General features: G+C 47.1%; 1 long non-coding RNA gene and 1 pseudogene across 1 annotated transcript; both read right to left on the bottom strand.

Moving 5' to 3' along the window:
* Positions 2,681–2,923, bottom strand: Rpl13-ps1 (ribosomal protein L13, pseudogene 1; annotated as a pseudogene).
* Positions 11,468–16,623, bottom strand: LOC147998530 (uncharacterized). Its single transcript, XR_015645558.1, has 2 exons — positions 13,074–16,623; positions 11,468–11,734 (listed from the first exon to the last, which is right to left on the bottom strand). It is a non-coding gene; the product is annotated as an uncharacterized LOC147998530 (long non-coding RNA).
* Between the last annotated feature and the right edge of the window lie 565 nt (positions 16,624–17,188).

Raw genomic sequence — 17,188 nt, 5'->3', positions numbered from 1 at the left:
TGCCTTTCTTAATTATCCTGAACAGGGTGTGATAGAGTAGGATTCAAGGATTTTAGGTTTACACTGGATTTTTAAACGAGTTGCAATGCCCTAAAGAGTGGAGACGTGGGCTGGAGAGGTGTCTCAGAGGTTAAGAGCACTGTCTGCTCTTCCAGAGGTCCTGAGTTCAATTCCCAGCAACCACATGGTGGCTCACAACCATCTGTAATCAGGTCTGGTGCCCTCTTCTGGCCTGTAGTTGCATCCATGCAGGCAGAAAGCTGTATGATGTATACATAATAAATAAATGTTTAAAAAAAAAAAGTGGAGACGTATACACAAAATGATACGATAAGATCTTGAGTGTACATTGATACACAAAAGTGCATGCCCATTGGGTTCGGTCCCCAGCTCCGAAAAAAAAGAACCAAAAAAAAAAAAAAAAGTGCATGCCCATAGAGAAATAGTTGGCTTACTGGTGCTTTTTAATTTAAAAGCAGATTCAACAGTCTACCCTTTTATCCTATCATTCCTGTATCCCCCATTTTCTTTTCATCCCCTCCCGGCCCCCTTCCCACTAACACTAAGTAGGAGAGAAAAGAGGAAAGGAGAGATCTCTGAATCTCGTCTTTACTGGGTTTCCTGGTTGACCAAGACCATTAACCACTTGTTACCAAACCCCCCTTAGACAATGGCAAATACCCATCACCCAGCAAATGACCCAAAACCACCCATCTCACCTCTCGGGAGTGGGGACATTGTTCTCTTAAAATTACTTCCTGCTATCTGAAGTTAACAGCATTACACAAAACAATAATGAGACTCCAGCCCGTACTGAGGCTGAAGCAGCTTTATGCTTTCTCAGGCTGCTTTCATAGCATTCTAGGACATCCCAAACCGTGGGCAGTTCTCAGGTCAAAGACAAAGTAATCTGGCGAAGAGTAAACCAGGAGACCACATGAAAGAGTAATTAAGCAAAGTAGAAAGCAAAAGGATCACACCGGGAAACAATTCAGCAAATTAGTACACAAAGCCCCAGGTGGCTGTTTCTGAAGTTCTTAGCTGAGCCGGGACTTCTTTGTCCAAGCCCAGTGACAAATGCCAAATTCCTAGAAGCAGCACCAAAAGCTCTCAACGGGGGACGTTAAGAAAATTGGGATATTAGTCAAGCCTGTGAGAACTAGTTGTGTCATTTGTGATCCAGTCTCTGTGTGATTGGGAAAGAACAAGGCTTAAGTGCTGGCTGGTCCAGTCTGTGAGGCTGGACCACCTCAGCCATTTGGAAGTTTTCCTGGATACAGACTTGAGGAAACAATTATGGAGGCCATCTGTGAAGCTGGATCCCCATGGGCTACTTGTCTTGTCTTCACTGGGGTCTAGTCTTTTTGATCTGAAAACAAACTCTTAAAGGTAATATTTGTCTCTGCACTGACATATGTATGTGTGCGCAAATCAGCCAAAGGTGGTTGGTCTTTGAGCGGGTGAAAGGCGTCAAACTTTATAATTCTGTTTGGATTCTATGACCTGTAATATAAATTTCCATCCATGCCATATGAAAGGGTGGCACGCAGTTTAATTCCCAAGGACTCTGGAGCCAACAAGCCATGCAGAGACCTTTCTAAGCCACTCTCAGGCTCAGGTTCCCATGTAGAGTCATTCATGTAACCTGTTTTGTTGTTCTTTTGTTCTTTTGAGAGGTTTCTTTCTTCACGTCCATAGCCAAGATTTCCAGGTTCCCCTCCCCCCCCCCGGCCAAATCTAATCTTCATTAATTCTGAAGGAACCAGCAGTTTTTCATTCCTGTTGGAACAAAGGCATAGTCTCTCTTCCAACACGTTTCCTGCCTTCCATTCTGAAGTTAACACATCTGTCTTGTTAGGGTTTCCACTGCTGTGAAGAGATACCATGACCAAAGCAGCTCTTATCAAAACGGCAAAACAAAACATTTAATCGGGGCTGGCTTACAGTTTCAGAGGTTCAGTCCATTATCATCACGGTGGGACGCATGGCAGCGTCCAGGCAGGCATGGTGCAGGAGGAGCTGAGATCTACATCTTGATCTGAAGGCAGCCAGGACATTGTCTTCTGCAGGCAGCCAGGCTGAGGTCTCCGTTCCCCATTGGGTGAAGACTGAGCACTAGGAGACCTCAAAGTGTACAGTGACACTTCCTACAAGGCCACACCTCCTAACAGTGCCCCTTCCCATGGACCAAGCATACCCAAACCACTGCATCATCTTTTTTTGTTTGTTTGTTTATGGAAAATTTATTACAACTCTCCAACCGCGCATTACTTTTTCTTCTCAACGTCTGGCTCTGCAGCTCCTTTCGCCCTCTTTGCTCGGATGCCGAAGAGCCGGGCATTGGCTTGGGCCATGCGAAGGCTGGCGAAAGCCTTAAAGTTCTTTTCCACTTCTGTGATGGCCCTGGCCTTCTCCTTTTTGTACACATTACTGATGGGCATCACAGGTCCTGTTAGCTGCGTGGCCAGTTTAAGTTCTTCAGCAGAACTGTCTCCCTTCTTCGGAGCAGAAGGCTTCTTGGGGAAACGTAGGAGCTTGGAGCGGTGCTGCTTCAGGCGCTGCACGTTGGCCTGCAGTGGTTCAGTGGACTTGTTTCTCTTCCTTGGCTCCACAGAGATAACGATGGCGCGTGCCATTTTCTTGTGGATACCAGCCACCCTGAGTTCCTCCAGGCTGAATTCCCTGCCAGCCGGGACCTAACTGTAGGGCACCTCACGATGGGCCTGATGGGACGGGACGTGGGGCGAGGGGCGATGCGGTGCGCTTTCGCCTGCCGGGCCTTGCATCTGCGGATCTTGCGTCCTGGCCGGTAGAACCAAGGGTCCACTCGCTGCTGCCGATCCTTGTGGAAGTGGGGCTTGAGGATCATGCCATTCCGGCTGGGCGCCATGGCTGCCTCCTGTACAGGAGAACGGCAGAGCGGTGTAACATCTTTAAAACACATGAGCTGGATTAATTCAATAGTTCTTTTCCACATTCCAGTGTCTCTCAGAAGATGTTGGTTTTTTTTTGTTGTTGTTGTTGTTGTTAAACTTAATAAAGTACTATGTAATCTATCACTGGAGCCTGCTGTTCCTTCCTGTTTATTAAGCCATCTCTTCTAAAGTATGATAACATCTTTGTATAACTGCTTGCCACGTGGGGTTGTGTGGTATGGCTGTAATATGTTGTAATACGCAAAGACGGTTTCATTTTACTAGAGACATGCGCTGGAGCAATGTCAGCCCTAATCTTTACAGCTCCCCCCCGCCCCCACAATAGGCATAACCTCTACTAAGTGTGGAACTCCGGAGTCAGCCTTCTTCACCTTCGAGCAGTGGCCTATTGAAATCCTCAGTGTGTGTCTATGGTACGGTACACATAACTTAATTTTCTAAACTCTGGAAAAATGAAACTCATTTGCCAGATTTCTTTCTTTTTTTCTTTTTGGTACCTTTTGGGTTCCTTCTTGTAGGCAATGGAGTTTGGTTATACAAAGAACAAGTAGGTCATTTTCTTATAATTTTCTTGGCTTTGTTACCAAGTGATAGAAAATTCTTTAAACCTTGGCTGTTAGCATGGAGTTTTGTTTTTTGTTTTTTTTTTTTTTTCTTTTTCTTTTTTTCGGAGCTGGGGACCGAACCCAGGGCCTTGCGGTTGCTAGGCAAGCGCTCTACCACTGAGCCAAATCCCCAACCCCCCCCCCTTTTTTTTTCTTAATGAAATTAAGCTTCCCCTACAATTCCTATCAAGAGCTGGTCACTGCCATCATTCCCTGGTGCTTGAGAGTCCAGAGAGTAACTGTATGAGGAGATGCAGGACTGTCTAATGATTACATAGGAATGGCACACAGCTCTGATTTTTTAATTGAATCATAAGGGCTCTGAGCCATTTATTTCTCCTGATTTATAACCTGCCTTTTCTGACTTATTTACATGAGTATAGAATGTAGGGACTCCAGAAACCGGTGTCCCTTTTACTGTACGAGGGAGAATCCAATTAATACTTTTTGAAAACGGAAGTTGCTTGCTTTGGGGACATTTATTGTTAATTTCTCTATAACTGTTCACTTTCTGCCCATAATGAGGTGATTTCAGCATCAATAAAAGGTACCACGATTTCTGTCTATTCCTGCTAATTGACAAAAGTCTCATTTTTCCTTTCAGAATCAATTAAGAAAACTTTCCCTCTTAGGCCTTTAGTATTTTTACTGTTTGTGTGCTAACGATATAGATTCTAAGACATTACCTTCTCTCTGCCTGAGAATTCCTGTGGAGAATGAGTAGCAGGCAAAATAACTAAAATTCAGTTCAGCTTTGGAACCTAACCACGTGTGTATCCTGTCAGTTCTTTTGTACCAGAGCCAATGCCTTTTCAGCTCTGACTAATAACTTTCCTGAACTATTTACGTCTTAATCACCTTGTAAGGTTTGAAATAAATTACTTAATTAATCTCTGTGGGCCTTAGCCATCTCATATCTCCCAACAATTTTTGAAATTCACTAAGTTTACAATTGATCATCTCCTGATTGGTACTTACCATGGTTGAATTTTCTGTAGAACTATTTTATATCCTAGATGATTAGTACCATCTCCTCTGTATTTTTTCCAGAAGCAAATTGTAGTCACCAACAAGGCAAAATTCTTTTTACTTCATCAATTTTTTAAAAATGATTTATTTACTCTTAATGTGTGAGTACACTGTTAATCCCTTCAGACACACCAGAAGAGGGCACTGCACCCCATTCCAGATGGTTGTGAGCCACCAGGTGGTGCTGGGATTTGAACTCAGGACCTCTGGAAGAGCAGTCAGTGCTCTTAACCACTGAGCCACCTCTCCAGCCCCTAGTTTGTCAGTTTTTTGAAGATAGGTCCATCTGAATTAGCAAGTCACATATCCAATTTTAGATTGAAGAAACTGTTAGGAGTTATTTCCCACAGTTCCTGTATAAAATATTGTCACGATGTCCAGCTGTTTAATATTCTTTGTGGTAAGGCTTCCCAATTATATCTCTTTATTGGACAACTATTTTTTGGGGGGGTTCTTTTTTTCGGAGCTGGGGACCGAACCCAGGGCCTTGCGCTTCCTAGGCAAGTGCTCTACAACTGAGCTAAATCCCCAACCCCGACAACTATTTTTTTTTAATATTTATTTATTTATTATGTATATATCATACAGCTTTCTGCCTGCATGTAATGCACATGCAGGCCAGAAGAGGGCACCAAACCTGATTATAGATGGTTGTGAGCCACCATGTGGTTGCTGGGAATTGAACTCAGGACCTGTGGAAGAGCAGACAGTGTTCTTAACCACTGAGCCATCTCTCCAGCCCCTGGACAACTATTATTATTATGAGTGGGTACCGAGAAAGCGAACCTTTCCCTGTCCTGCTCCTGTAAAGGGAAAAGTCTCCACCCCGATGGTGAAGTCTGGATGGCGGCAGCTGTTGTGGCTCCAGCAGATCCAAGGGGAATGGTTAGTCCTGTTCCTGCTAGAAAGGGATGAGTGTCTTGTCTCTGACTGTAGCAGAGTTTGTAGCAACAGTGCTGTCTTCTCTTCCTCCTAGAGATAAACCTGCGGAATAGTCACGACAGGGCTACAAAAGGCCGTGTGTGTGTGTGTGTGTGTGTGTGTGTGTGTGTGTGTGTGTGTGTCTATGCAGAGAGTTATCTTTCCTTTATACCAAAGGAAGGAGGGGGACAATGCACAAGTCAAGGCAGTAACACCCTGGCTGGCAGCACATCAAGGTCTGTTGGTATGGGCCTAGGAGAAAGGCAGAGAGCAGGACAGATACTTGATCAAACAGGAGAATGTCCAGAGGGTCTGGACAGCTGTCATTTCTTTTGGTTGCTGTTATCACAGAAGTATTTGTGGGTCCTGCAGCAAGGAGGAGGTGGGTGCTAGAGGCATAAAAGAAACAGTGGGAAGCTTTTAGGTGGTCAACGGGAGGAAGCCAGCAACAGATTGGACGTATCGAGTCCAGGACACTGTTGATCTCAGTTGTTCCTCTTTTCCTGTGGAACAATGTTATGATACGTTAACGCAGGCTTGGCTCTGGGTACGAGGAGGTATGCAAGACCGCAGCAGGATACCTAGCAAGAAACGATAGAACTGTCCAACACCCCCGTATGCCAGCAATCATGCCAAGGGTCTTCTGCATTGCCCAGAAGGCAGATTTCCCCTTTCTGTGATTAGTGTGACCTTCAGTAAACCCCTCTTCCAGCTTGTAGGTGTAGAACCAGTATACCCCCACAAGCATCAACATCCTTGAGATGGCTCTTCTTGTCGCAAAGGAAAACAATCATCCAGGACATGGCTGGCACTTGGGTATTTCACAATCCGTGTGGACTTCTGGCATTCCTGCTAGTGAGCAGTCTAGTGTCCGGACAGATTCCTCCCCTGATATGTTTCCCTGACAATAAAACCACCAGAGCATAGGGGGCAGGGGCAGGGCTAGCCATAACATTGGTGCTAAGCAGAGTAAAAATAACCATGAGAATGAAAGAGAAGCCTTTGGGGGTGCAGGGTTGGGTAGGGGAGGGAACAGATGTGTCATTGGGCTGTGTCATTGAAGGCATAAATATCATTCCAGGTGACCTGGTTGTACTTTGTTGGGTGTCTGTGCCACTTCCTCTTTGATTTCTCTGTGACCTGATCGACAACAGAGGTTTTTGACAGAAGGGGTCATGTTGGATATTGCGGGCTGGTACCCAGACAGGGCAAGGCTGGTCCTGTGGGAAGACGCAAACAAATCCCCTCCTTACCATTAATGGGGAGTGAGGCTCCTTCTAACACCCATCTAAGCAGGTCCCTCCATCTGACCAGAATGGGTAGTATACGTGGTGGTTGACTCCGGTGATGGACAATGGGGAGTTCGTCTTGTGTGGCGTAGACGTTGAACACGTTCAGTGTGAATGATGTCAGGTTTAATTGAGTGTTCTGTGGTTGGGAACCTTGTGTTTAATTTTCCTAGAGTGTTTGATGTGTTTGTTTTTTCAATGACCGCTTGGCCCTGAGGGTCGTGTGGGACACCAGTATGGCGGATGATTTTCCAAGTCTTGCGAAGATTTTGGGATTGATGTCTCCTGAAAGCTGGTCTGTTATCAGGTTTGATATGGAGAGGGTCTCCCATAACGGCGAAAGTGGAGAACACGTGATTAATCAGATTTTTTAAAATGGGAACAGGTATCAATGGTGAGGAATACAAACTTTCGTGTTCCAATTGATGGGATGTGGGTGATGTCAGTCTGCCAGAAGGCACTAGCCTCAGGACATCTGGGGTTGGTGCCCAATTGTTGTACAGCAGGGGTGCGAATTAGGGAGGCCCAGGAGGAGGAAGTCTTGAGAACGTGTTTAAGGTGTTTCATAGGGGTATTGGGGAATTTCAACTGTAGCCCTGTCAGGGTTATTTGCTGATAGATAGTTCTTTAGTGGTGAGGGGTGAAATAGTAAAGGCCCCAGTTGTGGTGATCTTATTGGCTAAGGAGTTACCATGAGAGAGCAGTCCGGGAAGGATGAGTGTGACCGTATTTGGCTGATAAAAATGGGACATGTTTGTTTTTGGTTTTTTGGGTTTTTTTTTTCGGAGCTGGGGACCAAACCCAGGGCCTTGCGCTTGCTAGGCAAGCGCTCTACCACTGAGCTAAATCCCCAACTCCAGGACATGTTCTTGTTTGAATTATTTTTGAACGTTTTTATTAACATGGGAGAAAGAGGGTTACCACTGAGTCTGACAGAGGAGCAGGCTAGCCAGGGGAGAGGAGGCTGACCACAATTACTATCAGGCAGTGACGTAGGTAATAAAGAAGGCAGTGAGATCCCAGGATATAAAGAGCCCATTGGCTCAGTCATCTGATTTATGGCTCTTAAATCTGCTTTTGGCCTCCATTCTTCAAATTCCTTTTTTTAAAAACAAACATAGAGGAATTCATGGGCTGGGGGATTCTTCAATGTGTTAAGCATTTCGCTGCTCCTGTACCATCTGTAATTTGTTCTCATGCCATAGGCCTTTGTTCTCCCACATAGGTTTGTCAGCCATTTTAAAGGTAGGGCAGTTGGCACCTTTGAAAAGGCAATACCGTTGGGGATTTAGCTCAGTGGTAGAACGCTTGCCTAGCAAGCTCAAGGCCCTGGGTTCGGTCCCCAGCTCCGAGAAAAAAAAAAGAAAGAAAAAAAAGAAAAGCCATTACCTGTTGTGTCCTGCCTGTGGAAAACCTGAACAGTCTGGGCCTGTTCTTTTTTTTTTTTTTTTCGGAGCTGGGGACCGAACCCAGGGCCTTGCGCTTCCTAGGTAAGCGCTCTACCACTGAGCTAAATCCCCAGCCCCTCTGGGCCTGTTCTTGATAACACTTTCCAATAATTCTTTTCAGGAGCATTTTTTTTTTAGACTTATTTACTCTATGTACGTGAGTACACTGTCACTGTCTTCAGACACACAGAAGAGGGCACTGGATCCCATTACAGATGGTTGTGAGCCACCATGTGGTTGCTGGGAATTGAACTCAGGACCTCTGGAAGAGCAGACAGTGCTCTAACCACTGAACTTTCTCTCCAGCCCTCAGAAGCATTTTTTTTTTTTTTTTGGTTCTTTTTTCGGAGCTGGGGACCGAACCCAGGGCCTTGCGCTTGCTAGGCAAGCGCTCTACCTCTGAGCTAAATCCCCAACCCCAGAAGCATTTTTATTTAATGGTTTATTTCTGAGGTTGAAGGGAAGCTAATCCGTGTCTTCCGTTGCTGTAGCATATCACGTCCCCATATCACAGCTCTTAGCCACACGCGGCTTGAATTTTTCTATCTGATCCTCTGGTCCTACACACGTAAGCTTCTCACGCTTTGTTTTACCTGGGATAATGTCCCAAACCCTAGAACTGAATTATCTACCTCCTGAAAAGGCCAGGTCTTGATGAAATCATTGTTACGTCTGCTTTTGTTCTACCCAGTCCTCAATTTCAATATCATCTATAAATCCTTTAATTTTGGCCTCTGACCATCTATAGCAGTCTGTCAAATCCATGTTTTCTGGTCTCTTGTGAGTTTTCTGTCTTATCTCCTGGAGCCACTCTGACGTTGACAGCTGGGCTATCGTTGACTAAATCTGGGACAGTTGAGCTTAACTGCTCTGTAGAGGAGTTTCCTGGCCTGAAATGGTTCACTTGAGTTTAATACAGGGGCCAGGGAAAAGTTCCCTAGGGTCTGTCTGTCCATCCTGCTGCAAAGACTGGAAGTCTTGTCCTCCCTAACTTCAAAGAGCAGCCTCCCTCAGAGAAGTTAAGAAGGTTCTCTCACTGGAGTAGAATTTCCTTAGTCTGATCAAATCTGCATCTACGGCAGGGCTTGGTGCTCTGTAATTCTCACCTTTGAGGGTGAAGGCTGACGTGCCCAGGATCTTGGCAACAGTAGCCCGCTTTGCTCCAGCGGCTGGGCAAGGGGATACTCTGGTCCCGTCTCATCAGAGTAATGAAGGATTCTAGGGGTAAGCTGGACCAAGACACAGAATCCATTTGTGAGATGAAGGGCCTGGGTGTGGATGCAGGGGGTCAGCCTAGAAGCCATGTATTGATGGGGGGGGGTATAATGTAAGCATCCCCGCCTGGGGCTTCCTGAGTGCTGTTACATAGATGTCTATGGGTATGGGTATCGTCCCAATGCAGAGCCCTTCTCCTTTAGTTAGCTCTAAGGTCAGTTCCCCCTTACCCAGATGTTGCTAACGACAGTCCTTGTTGTCCGTAGAGGTGGTATAGTTTCTAAGAATGACTATTCCTTCATAATAGGGTGGCTGGGCATTCAAGCAGAGCCAGCATTTACCTGTGAGCTCTGGCCTAGAATTATTCAGCACCTGGTAAGTGGCCCAAAGCAAGTCCCATGGCCCAGTCCAGGGTCCAGGTTCCTAAGAAATGGGGACTGTGAGCTGAGATTGAGTCACCATGAGGTCAACAGGGGGCAGGGCTGGATTAGGGCCTAAAGGCATCCCCTGTTCCAACCCGATCTGTTGGGCAGAGAGTCAATCATAAACATCACTCCATAGTCATACCCAGACACATACAGTCTCAGTCCCCATGTCTTTCCTACCCCACGCTTTCTTTCCCCTTGGGGGTGAACTAGACTATGAAGGGGTTACAGTTGGAGGAACACGGGCCACCAGGGCCGTCTGCATAGAGCTTGGACTCATGTCTCGATGCAAAAGCAAGAGGTTTATTCAGGATACAGTGCACTGGGGCTCGACACGGTCCTCACGCAGGAGGAAATATACAGTTTATATAGACAATATAAGGTCACAGCTATTTCAGTACCAAGGATCTCTGACTTGGCAGATGTTTCCCACCCTGTAGTTCCCAGAACGACACAATCTATACCATCTGTTCTTATGGTCGGCCGACTTCCTGGAAAGTGGGTGGGAATGTACTGTACTTTCTGGTCTAACGTCTAGGGGCTAAGCAGAGGACAACTTAAAAAAATTTTTTTTTATTCTTAAGAGATGGTTCTTGGGGCTGGGGATTTAGCTCAGTGGTAGAGTGCTTACCTAGGAAGCACAAGGCCCTGGGTTCGGTCCCCAGCTCCGAAAAAAAGAACCAAAAAAAAAAAAAAAAAGAGAGAGATGGTTCTTTTTTTTTTTTTGGTTCTTTTTTTTCAGAGCTGGGGATCGAACCCAGGGCCTTGCACTTCCTAGGCAAGCGCTCTACCACTGAGCTAAATCCCCAACCCCGAGATGGTTCTTAAGAGGTGGCTGCACTGATGTCAAGTGGGGATTTCATTTCCCCCATTTTCTTTTGTGTCAAGTTCCAATCATGGAACTTCTGAATCTAGGTCCTCTAGGGCTAGGGTTTAGTAATGTTGTCTTAACACTAATAATTGTACAGTGCTAATTCTCTCTAATAAAGCTCACCAGCCTATTTAATATACAGGGCCCGAAGGTTAGAAGCAACAAAAGAATTATCAGGGGTCCCATTAGGGTAAGACTAGAGTAGTCAACCAAGAAGACTGGGTGAACCAGCCTTCAAACCATATCCGATTTGTTTCTCTTTCTGCCTAGTGGCTAGTCTCTCCCTCAGCTTGGCCATTGAATCTTTAATTACTCCTGAGTGATCTATATAGAAACAGCATTCTTCTTTTAGAGCTACATACAAGCCTCTTTGCTGTAAGAACAATAGATCTTGGCCATGCCTGTTTTGCAGGACCACCTTGGACAGGCTGGTCAAGGATTCTTGTAACTTAGACACGGAGTTCTCTAGGGCCTGGATATCTTCATCTACGGCTATCCTGAGCTGACTGTAATGGGAAGCTTGGGTGGCCAGCGCAGCAGTCCCAGTGCCAATGCCTGTGGCGACTCCCAGCCCCAAAAGTACAGCTAGGGTCACACTAACATGCTCTCATTTAAACCTCCAGTAGCCTGTAAGATATTCTTCCGGGAATGACTCTTGAGGATGGTAAATTAACTGGGGCACTTGATGTGCCCACCCTGACCAGCAAGGAAGACGCAACACCGTCGGATTCTTCTCAACAGCTTTTATTGCAGGAACACCTCATTCTTGATTCGGGGACCCCGAGGAACAAAGGCACTCACCTTAAATACAAGACAGGCTGTGACAGTAAACTTGTCCTCTGGGGATTGGTGGAGTATGAAATACCTTATTAGCATGAATATCACTCCAGTCTGATAACTGCCGGAGAAATGCCAACACATGCGCATTGCAGGTGTTTATCACCAACGACCACCGGATGTCGGAGCCATCTTTAGCCGCTCTCTACAGGCACTAACTGTACAAGGACACAAAAGGAGGCATTTTGATTTAACACGGCCAGAGAAACACAAGGGGTCAAACCGGAATTACAGGCCCACCACCCTTCCGATGGGGCTAGCAGATATCTGTAGTTAGAGCTGAACATCTGGGTGGTGTTACACAGGTTTTGGTGGGAAGCCGGGACCACGCCCATGCAGGTTCCTTTCCCTGATACTGAGGAGGTTGTCAATCAACTATGTTCATTAGCTGGTCTACAGTATGTGGAGGAGAGGCAGATAGAGGTATTATAGGTGTCTGAGTCCCTGCAGGGTCCCTGTCACAGGGTCTGGGGGTGCTGTAGGTTTGGACTGCGGCTTGAGAGGCTGCAGAACGAGACTGGGCCCGATGGGGACAGAAATGGGAGCCTCTACCTAAGCCAAATGGAAAATGTGAATCCCTTATCATAACCAGTCATATAGAAGCGCAATCCCCACATCCTCTCATCCAATCTCGGGATTCATGCCCTTTCTTGGTAAAGACAATATTCAGGGGGTCGGTCCCCGATGCTGCAGAGTTTCCATTAACTGAGATTAGATCCCAGGAAGAAGTCGGTTTCCAATAAGCATCTCCGGTGGTTTCACACGTCCATTGTTTACAAAAGTAATGATCCAGCCCTCCACATCTATGGGCCTCCAACCTAGTCCTGCCATCTCTGGGACAGAGATAAAAAGGGGTTTGTCTGGGGCTGGGGATTTAGCTCAGTGGTAGAGCGCTTACCTAGGAAGCGCAAGGCCCTGGGTTTGGTCCCCAGCTCCGAAAAAAAGAACCAAAAAAAAAAAAAAAAAAAAAAAAAAAGGGGTTTGTCTCAACCGCCTCTGGGCAGGAGGAGAGTCTTTGCAGCCAGGATTATCTGCCACATGCTGCCCTTTGGACCCTACTCCGGTTGAGAGAGACCTTTTTAAAATAGGATGTGAATCTATAGGTGTTTCTTCATATGTATGCCCAGGGATGTCCCATGTATCTAGTCCAGCCATTAAGGAGCAAGTGTCAGGGCTGAGGGGTGGCCACCATGTCCATAGAGGGGCCATTTTACTTTGCTCCTATACTGTATCCCCTTGCCAAGTTAGTTTCTGGGGAGTATGGGGATTATAGGCGCTCACGACTGAGACGAAGTCTAAGAGGGTTAGCAGTCTTTTCCAGCCTCCATTCATTTTTTTTTCTTTTTTTGGGGCTGGGGACCGAACCCAGGACCTTGCGCTTCCTAGGTAAGCGCTCTACCACTGAGCCAAATCCCCAACCCCCCTCCATTCATTTTTGAGAACATCTGGTGCTCTCTTCATACGGGAAGCGTGGACCCATGCAGCAATTCCATCTACCTTAACAGTAGTGGGAGAGGTTAACAGTATTAGGTAGGGTCCTTTCCAGTGAGGTTCTAAATTCCCAGCTCAGTGTCGCCAGACCAGGACTGTGTCTCCCACTTGGAACCGGTGAGGCATTTCTGGACTTCCGGTCTTGTAGGCTTCTTTCACTCGGCTCCAGATTTCACTCTGGACTGTCTCTTAAAGCCTTCAAATGAGCAAACAGGGTTTTAGGAAGAGCCTCAGGGCAGGGGGCTCTGCCCGATTCAAGGAGGGGCGGGGGACTCCCATACATAATCTCATAAGGTGTTAGGCCAAAGGGGCCAGGAATGTTCAGACCCAATTACCTTGGGTATTCCAAACCTGGGAAAGATTTCTTCAAGGATCTTTTTAGCCACTACGGTGGCAGTCTCCAACTTAGTGGGGTAAGCCTCCACCCATCCTGAAAAGGTATCTATAAAAACTAAGAGATACTTATCACTATACTTGGCAGGTTTGACCTCAGCGAAGTCCACTTCTCAATAGACGCCCGGCCGACTCCCTCTGAGTCTCTTTCCTAGAGGGAGTCTCGAATGTCCTGCATTAATCATGGCACAGGGCACAGTCTTTTATCACTCTGTCAATAGTCTCTGAAAGTTTAGGGATATAATAATTTGAGGCTTTGATCAGAGTCTTAAGATTTTTTGTTCCCAAATGAGTCAGGCGGTGTAAGTGGTCCACATAGGCATGTCCTTCTGTCTGGGGTAGGGCCAGTTTACCATCCGGGGCATACCTCCTCTTGTCTTTCGCTGGAGGTGAGAACCCTAGCTCGTCCATATGCTGGTGATCTTCTGTGATGTATTCGATGTCTGGTTTTGGGACTATTTGGTGGTGCAGGGAACTCCCCGTCATCATCATCACCCCCTACACCGCTTCTCTGGCTACTGAGTCAGCCATTCTGTTCCCTTTTGCAATTCTGCTTTGTCCCTTTTGGTGGCCTGGGCAGTGGATAATGGCCACTTTCTTAGGCAGGTGGATAGCTTCCAATAGGCTAAGTATTTCTTCTTTATTTTATTTTTTTTTCCCCCTTCGGAGCTGGGGACCGAACCCAGGGCCTTGCGCTTCCTAGGCAAGCGCTCTACCACTGAGCTAAATCCCCAACCCCTCTTCTTTATTTTTAATATCTCTTCCTGCTGAGGTCAGCAGTCCCCTCTGTCTGTATATGGCCCCATGTATATGTGCAGTACCAAACGCGTACCTGCTGTCTGTATAGATGCTTAGTCTTGCCCTCTGCCATCTGTAGGGCTCAGTTGGGGGCTATCAATTCGCTTTCTATGCTGAGGTTCCTTCTGGCAGATGGTTAGCCCAGATGACATCAGTCACGTTCACTACTGCTACCCCTGCCACCCGTTTACCTTCAACCATGAAGCTGCTGCCATCCGTGTACCAGGTGGAACCTCCTGGCCATGGTTGGTCTCTTCTGCCAGGATTTCTTCACATTGATGTGCTGGGGTTGAGTCTTCAGTCTCCGGTAACAGGGTGGCAGGGTTTAGGATGACAGGAGGGGCAAAGGTTATCCTATCGGTCAACAACAGGCTCTGGTAGTGTGTCATTCTAGCATTCGTCATCCATCGATCCGGGGGCTGTTGCACAATACTCTCAAGAGAGTGTGGGGCTATTAAAGTCATTTGCTGCCCCAAGGTCAATTTATCAGCATCTTTGATAAGCAGGGCTACGGCCGCAGTGGCTCTCAGGCAAGAGGGCCACCCACGCGCAACTGGGTCTAGTTTTTTAGATAAGTAGGCCACTGGTCTTCTCCAGGGTCCCAAAGTCTGAGTAACAACCCCTCTAGCCACTCCAGCTCTCTCATCCAAGTATAAGGCGAATGACTTAGTCGAATCTGGCAATGCCAGGGCAGGGGCTGATAATAAGGCTTTCTTGATCTCATCGAAAGCCTTCTGATGGTCGGGGGTCCAAGAAAATGTTTTCCCTTCTTTAGTCAGAGGGTACAATGGGGCTGCCATTGTGGCAAACCCAGGAATCCACAGTCTACAAAACCCAGCTGTACCCAAGAACTCCCTTACTTCTCGAGGGGGTGGTAGGTACAGGGATCTGTGTAACTGTTTTCTTTCTGGCCTCTGTCAGCTACCGTTTCCCTTCTCTTAAAGAGTAACCTAAGTAGGTTACTTCAGTCTGACATAGCTGAGCCTTCTTGGCGGTGGCTCGATATCCCAACTCACCCAGTTCTGTAAGCAAGTCCTTAGGCCCATGGAGGCGTTCTTCTTTGGTGGAGGCCGCCACCAACAGGTCATCTACGTACTGCAGGAGGGTTCCCTGGGGGTGTGCAGTCCCGAAGGTGGCCAAATCTCGATGCAACGCCACATCAAAAAGTGTGGGTGAATTTTTAAATCCTTGGGGCAGTCTAGTCCAGGTGAGTCGGCCAGTTTGTCCAGTGTCTGGGTGTCCTTCCATTCAAAAGCAAAGATTGGCTGACTGCTGGAATGAAGCTTTAGACAGAAAAAGGCATCCTTTCAGATCAAGAACAGCATACCATTGCCGTTCAGGTGGGAGTGAACTAAGGAGGTTATATGGATTCGGAACAGTTGGGTGTGTATCCTGCATTCTCTTGTTTACCGCTGTCAAGTCTTGTACTGGTCTGTAATCATTGGTGCCAGGCTTTCTTACAGGCAACAGAGGGGTGCTCCGGGGTGATTGGCATGGCACCAGAATGCCCAAGGAAAGGAGTCGCTGTATGTGTGCTCACATTCCATCCCTAGCTTCTCGGCTCGTCGGGTACTGTCCAACTCCAATGGGAGTGCTATCTGACTTGGGCTCCACCACCATCGGAGGAACTCTAACTGCCATGCCCATGCCCCCCGTCTCTGCCCAGGCTTGAGGAATATTAGATAGCCACCAATCTAGGTCTGGAGTCACCTCCTTCCTTGGTTGTTCATGTAACCTATATTCTTCTTCCAGTTTTAAGGCCAGTATCATGGTTGCGGGTTCTTCCCATTTCACTTCAGGTCCGGATGGGGTAAACTGAATTTGGGCTTTTAACTTAAAGTCAATAAGTCTCTGCCTAATAAATGAGTCGGGCACTCTGGAGTTACCAGGAAGCCATGGGTAACCTGGCCTTTCCCTAAGTCCACAGTGCGGGAGGTGGTCCAAGAACACTGCTTTTGTCCGGTAGCCCCAAGCACTGTGGTTTTTCTGGTGCTTAATTTCCCTAAAGGTCGCTGCAACACAGAATATTCAGCACCTGTGTCCACCAGAAAGTTTAAGGGGGTCCCCTCCACAGTTAGGGTTACCCTAGGCTCGGGGAGGGGAACTGATCCCTGTACCCTCTAATCATCTTCTTGTATGTTCAGTACTTTGTGGGTCTTTTCTTTCCTCTTAGGGCACTCTCCTGCCCAGTGGCCTCTCTCTTTGCAGCAAGCACACTGGTCTTTTTCCAGGGGAGGTTTCCTCCTCCCATCTCCTGCTCTGGGTCTTCTGTCACCCAGGTTCCCTGTCTATCTGCATCCTGCCCTATCTCCTTCTCTTACCACCATGGCCAAAATCCTTGTCAAATTCCTTGTTTGTCTACGATCTCTTCATTCTTCTGTCTCTCTCTTTCCCCTTTCCTGTCTCTCTTCCTGTGTCTCTCTTTTGTGATACACTTTCTCAGCCTCCTTAACTAAATCCTGCAAAGTATAGTCCTGCAATCCTTCCATGAGCTGCAATTTTGTTTTAATATCAGGGGCTGACTGTCCTATAAAAGCCATAGCTATTGCTGCCTGGTGTCCTGGAGAGGCAGGGTCAAAAGGAGTATATCTCCTGTAAGCCTCCATGAGGCATTCTAGAAAAACAGATGGCGGCTCCACAGGCCCTTGCAATATTTCTCTTACCTTAGCCAGATTGGTAGGGCGTCTCACAGCCCCCTTGAGACCTGCCACCAGAGCCCAGCGGAAGACTGTCAGTCGCTCCCTACCTGCTGCAGTATTGAAATCCCAGTTGGGCCGGTCCAGAGGAAAACCTGCTTCTGTCTCATTAGGGAGCTGGGTAGGCAGGCCATCTGCTCTGGGCACGTTCTTGCGTGCCTCCAGGAGGATCCGTTCCCTCTCTTCTGTCGTAAGTAAGATCTGTAAGAGCTGCTGACAGTCATCCCACATGGG

Source organism: Rattus norvegicus, chromosome 20, assembly GCF_021556685.1.
Source record: "Rattus norvegicus strain SHRSP/BbbUtx chromosome 20, alternate assembly SHRSP_T2T, whole genome shotgun sequence".
Lineage (NCBI taxonomy): Eukaryota > Metazoa > Chordata > Mammalia > Rodentia > Muridae > Rattus > Rattus norvegicus.
This window is presented reverse-complemented; position numbering and strand designations above follow the sequence as displayed.